Source organism: Triticum aestivum, chromosome 2B (assembly GCF_018294505.1).
Source record: "Triticum aestivum cultivar Chinese Spring chromosome 2B, IWGSC CS RefSeq v2.1, whole genome shotgun sequence".
Classification (NCBI taxonomy): domain Eukaryota; kingdom Viridiplantae; phylum Streptophyta; class Magnoliopsida; order Poales; family Poaceae; genus Triticum; species Triticum aestivum.
Window position 1 is genome coordinate 325,035,476 of NC_057798.1, and position 5,966 is coordinate 325,041,441.

General features: G+C 41.9%; 1 long non-coding RNA gene across 1 annotated transcript; it reads left to right on the forward strand.

The window, feature by feature from the left end:
* Window positions 1-588: 588 nt before the first annotated feature.
* LOC123041219 (uncharacterized) lies at window positions 589-3,848 on the forward strand. The gene is made up of 5 exons (XR_006418425.1): window positions 589-898; window positions 1,007-1,208; window positions 2,225-2,269; window positions 3,284-3,386; window positions 3,512-3,848. It is a non-coding gene; the product is annotated as an uncharacterized lncRNA (long non-coding RNA).
* The last annotated feature ends 2,118 nt before the right edge of the window (window positions 3,849-5,966 follow it).

Genomic DNA, 5,966 nt, shown 5'->3' on the forward strand with positions numbered 1-5,966 from the left:
GGTCCTAGAATGGTAGGCATCCAAGTTGGGTATAATAAAAACTATCATAGGAAGTGAATTGGATGCTATGATCAATTTGATACTTGATAATTGTTTTGAGATATGGAGGTAGTGATATTAAATTCATGCTAGTTGGCTGATTATTAATTTAAAGAATGCTTGTATTGAAGTTAGCAAGTCCCGTAGCATGCACGTACACTACTAGGAAAAAGCTTATAGACTGAGCAATAGTAGCAGCATGGGAACGGAAGCCGCGCTACTACTATTTAGTAGTAGCGCGGGTAAAAATAGTGTGCTACTACTAAAAAATTGTAGTAGCGCGGGTCTACTGTTTCCCCGCTACTGCTAAATATCCCCCCAGGACAGCTTATAGTAGCAGCGAAGGGTATAAAAGCCGCGCTACTACTATTTTCTAGTAGTAGCGCGTGCTGCAATTCCCACGCTACTACTTTAAATTGGCCGGATCAACTGATGTACCCCACTTTAGCAGCAGCGAAGCACCCGTGCCCGCGCTACAACTAGTGGCACCGCACCGCACCGCAACCTTATCTCCCTTGTCCCTTGCCCCTCCCCCTCTATCGCCCCTCCCCCAACCAATCTTGCCCACACCGTAGATGCCTCCTCCGCCCCCAAACGACGACGACAGGGACGCCGGCGCCCTAACCTGCGTCTCCTTCCACCTCCCCTAGCTCGTCTTCTCGCTGGCCGCTTTGGAGGAGCCTCCTTTTGTGTGCCACCGTGTTCGGGCTGCGGCGACCACCAAAGGTCCGCCGCCGGCAGGATCTCCCTCCTTCTCCACTACGAGGCACCAGCAGAGGGGGGCGACTCCTCCTTCCATCCCTAGCCATGGCGTCCAACTTCTAACGCCGCTTGAAACCCTAGCCCGAATCCGGCAGAGGTGCAGCATCACGAGATCCCCTCCAAAAGTAGCATCTTCTTCTTCCTTTGGTTCTTCTTCTTCTTCCCCGGATCTGATGCATGTGTGTGTTCGCGTGGTTGTGTGCAGGCAGTTGAAGGAAGGGGGCGGGCCATGGAGAAGCTGCAAGGTGTGGGCCTGAAGCCATGGATGGATGTGTTTGGGAAGGCGAGGAGGCACCGAACCGAGCGGCGGGCAAGGATGAAGTGAAGCTGAGCGCACCATCGTCATATCCCTTCTCCGCCTACTGTTACTGGAAGCAAGCACAGTACCATCTCATCTCATCCATGAGGTGAGCTCCCGTTCACATGCCCGTGAGCTGCTTGTGTTTATGCCCATATTGTTTTTCTGTTCACCGACACCCCCACGGCAGCCTACAGCCTCTGCCCACCTACAATCCTCATTGTTTGTTTAGTGCTCACTAACCCACATTGAATGATCCCACTGCATCTGGTCCAGCAAGAGGGGAGGGCAAAGCAGAGCAGGGCATCCAATGCGTTTCTTTCCCATATACTTTTGCCTGCTTCAAGTACTAGCATACGTATGATCATCATTAGAGGCTAATCTCCTTTTTGCCGGGCCATTGGATGATAATTATAGTTTAAGACTTTGGTGGGTCAAAGTCAAGAAAAACTAGTACACACGTAGTGACATGTGATTCATTGGTCAAGTCAAGCAAGACACAGCTACACTCACTCTAAGTGACTCTGCTCTCCCCGTCCGGCGCTTGCATCCGCCACCTGCTGCTCAGCCTCGCCGGCCGGCAGTGTAGAGTTTCGTCCTGCACTATATTTCTTGCTCAATTGTTGTTAGTGCTTAGGTTGTACTAGTAGCAGCAGCACAAGTACAAGAAGGGTTTCATATTTCTCACTTTTGCAAAGAGTAAGTTCAGTCAATCTAATATTCATACTTACACCGTAAATCCCTATGTACTTTCTCTGAATTCCCTTTGTAATGGTAGTATTTGCAATGTAAAATTGCATTGTAAGATAGACTAATAAAAGACTGAAACTATAGTCCAAATCATTGTTACTTAACTGAAAATATTTAGACTGAAAATATGCACTGTAATTTAATGTGCATTTTTGCCCAGTAATGTGTATTCCTTCTCTTTTTAGTTGCCTGAATTTAAAGTGGTTTTGAACTGTAATTTTCAGTAATGTGTCACTTCCAGTTTACCTGAATATTTTTGTATTCTTATCAGTTTTGTGCCCCATTCTAAAGAAGTTCAGTAAATGTGTATGTCCCATTCTGTAAATACCCATTTAGATACAACAACCTGATCTTTGTTTTCTTTTTCACAAGAAGCTATTTTTGGCTTACATGAAGGGATGCATGCTCTTCATCTTGCAGGTATGACTCATCCTCCCATTGTTACTTCGCCTTTGTTTCCTTCAGCTTCTTGATCCTGAAATTTTAAGATAAATTGTAAGTACTCAGTATCATGTTATTAAGCAAAGCTACTATTTTTTTGCTTGAATTACAGTGTTTTGTCTGACCTATGTGTAGTGTCAATAAAAATCTAAATTTCAAGATGGAGATACATTTTTTGGTGGCATCTTACATAACAGTAATTTACAACCAAGATAGGTTTACAATGTCTTTTTGATAGCAACTATAATGCATAGCTACAGATTTTGTCGAATACACATATGTATTTTGTATGCATGACAGATACTGGGGTCAAATAGAATAACAAGTAAATCATTCCTTTTGTCTTCATATTTACTTGAAGGACTGCATGTTCTTCATCTTTGTATGCCCCATATATTTGCTTGTAAGCTTCAGTAGTGTTATCTATCTAGTCTGATTTATATACTCCATTCCTAAGCTAAAATATTTTTTGTAACTAAAATATATAGTCTGAGTTTCATTCAGTTATTTGTCACTTTTTAACTGAATATCTTTTTGTACCTGAAATATCTGTGTACTTACAATGCCTGTCTCATAGGGCCCGTCCCAGTGAGACCTAAGTTTTAATTGAATATCTTTTCTGTCGATGGTCGTAGGATTTTAGAGAAAAAACTTATCAGGAATACAAGTGTTTATGAAACTACTGTTGTTGGTTTAGCCAAACACCTCATAGTTTCCAAAACAACAGTTTTGTAGAAACCATAGTATTCTGATTGAGCTAAGCTAGCCATGTATCTCCACCTGTGGGAGTCAAGGTGCATATGCTCCTTGTCTTTTTCACTTTTTAGATTAGATTGAATATCTAGGATGCTTATGCCATCTCGAAACTATCAACCTGACTCATAGAATGATCTTTTTATTTAGGATTCATGTTTTTTTTCTTGTTATTATGCATTACTATGAGTTCATTGTATTAAGATTCCTTACAACTTTAGGCGCCTGAGCTATTTACAGAAGGAGGGGACTCGGCCTTCTTCACGGCTCGCGGCAGTGTCTCCCATTGATTCGTTCGTGCAACAAGGAGGGGACCCGCCCTTCTTCATGTCTCATGCAACAAGTAAGGACCAGCCCTCTGGCTATTACTATTGATCCATGTGCATGTGCTAAAAAGTAAGAAAATACCCTACTGGATTTGGACGTTGACAAGCACTAACAAGTTTTCACTTTCCGACGTGACCACAGGGGTGATCAACGCGGACTACCACTGCCCGTTGGGCGTCGTGCTCTTCAACCACTCGGAGGTGGACTTCGCTGTGAAGCCTGGCGATCGCGTCGCATAGATGATCGTCCAAGTGATCGCAACACCGGAGGTCACCGAGGTGGAGGACCTCGATACCATCGTTTGGGGGGAGGGAGGATTCGAGTCCACTAGCGTCTGAACTCCGAGCCTTGGTAGATACATCTAGAGAAGTTGTATGTTTAGGCTACTGGCAGAACAGTAGGAAAGATACCCACCTTTGGTTGTGTGCGTTTACTGTTAAATGGAATCACCTGATCTCTTGCGGTTGAGATGTTCAATGTTGCATCTATGAACGGTGCAAGTGTTAAGATGGTCATGTGACCTTAATTTATTTTGCACTGGATATGTCACTGATCTTCATCCATGAATACTGCATCTATTTTTTTTACTTCTTAATTTGTTAGTAGTAGCGTGGAAAAAAATGTGTGCTACTAGTATTTAAGACACTAGTAGTGTGTGGCATAACAGATGCGCTACAACTATTCTGTTATTAGTAGCGTGGGTTTCGAATAGTAGTAGCGTGGGTGGCATCTGCGCTACTACTAACTTTTTAGTAGTAGTGCGGGTGCCACCCACGCTACTACTAACTTTTAGCTGTAGCGCGATACTAGTAGCGCGGATACCCGCGCTACTAGTAGACAATTTACCCGCGCTGCTAGTAGCCTTTTCCCTAGTAGTGGTATGGTTAAAGTTGTGTAACAAATTTGAAACATGAAGTGTACCTGGCTTGTGCATCCTTATGAGTGGCAGTCGGAGACGAGCGATGGTCTTTTCCTACCAATATATCCCCCTAGGAGCATGCGCGTAGTACTTGATTTTTGATGACTTCTAAATTTTTGCAATAAGTATATGAGTTCTTTTGACTAATGTTGAGTCCATGGATTATACGCACTTTTACCTTTCCGCCATTGCTAGCCTCTTCGGTATCGTGCATTGCCCTTTCTCACCTTGAGAGTTGGTGCAAACTTCGCCGGTGCATCCAAACCCCGTGATACGATACACTCTATCACACATAAACCTCCTTATATCTTCCTCAAAACAGCCACCATACCCACTATTATGGCATTTCCATAGCCATTCCGAGATATATTTCCATGCAAGTTTCCACCGTTCCGTTCATCATCATCATGACATACTTTACTTTTGTCATATTGCCATTGCATGATCATGTAGTTGACATCGTATTTGTGGCAAAGCCACCATGCATTATTTTTCGTACATGTCACTCTTGATTCATTGCACCATCCGGGTACTCCGCCGGAGGCATTCATATAGTCATATCTTGTTCTAGTTTCGAGTTGTAATTCATATGTTGTAATCAATAGAAGTGTGATGATCATCATTGTTAGAACATTGCCCAAAGAAAAAAAAGGAAAAAAAGAACAAAGGCCAAAAGAAAAAAAAGAAAGGCCCAAAAAAAAGAAAAAAAAGAAAAAAAAAGAAAAAAGGGCAATGTTACTATCTCTTTTTCCACACTTGTGCTTCAAAGTAGCACCTTGTTCTTCATGTAGTGAGTCTTATATATTGTGCTTCAAAGTAGCACCATGTTTTTCATATAGTGAGTCTCATAAGTTGTCTTTTTCATACTAGTGGGAATTTTTCATTATATAACTTGGCTTGTATATTCCTATGATGGGCTTCCTCAAATGCCCTAGGTCTTCGTGAGCAAGCAAGTTGGATGCACACCCACTAGTTTTCTTTTGTTGAGCATTCATTTATAGCTATAGTGCATCCGTTGCATGGAAATCCCTACTCCTCATGTTGACATCAATTGATGGGCATCTCCATAGCCCGTTGATTATCCTCATCAATGTGAGACTTTCTTCTTTTTTGTCTTCTCCACACAATCCCCATCATCATATTCTATTCCACCCATAGTGCTATATCCATGGCTCATGCTCATGTATTACGTGAAGGTTGAAAAAGTTTGAGATTATTTAAGTATGAAACAATTGCTTGGCTTGTCATCGGGGGTATAGAAGTTGGGAACATCTTTGTGTGACGAAAATGAAGCATAGCCTAACTACATGATTTTCTAGGGATGAACTTTCTTTTGCCATGTTATTTTGAGAAGACATGATTACTTTGATTAGTATGCTTGAAGTGTTACTATTTCTTTTATCAATATGAACTTTTATTTTGAATCATTTGGATCTGAACATTCATGCCAGAATAAAGAAAATTACATTAAGAATTATGCTAGGTAGCATTCCACATCAAAAATTCTCTTTTTATCATTTACCTACTCGGGGACGAGCAGGAATTAAGCTTGGGGATGCTTGATATGTCTCCAACGTATCTATAATTTTTGATTGTTCCATGCTATTATATTACCCCTTTTGGATGTTTATGGGCTTTATTTTACACATTTATATCATTTTTGGGACAAACCAACTA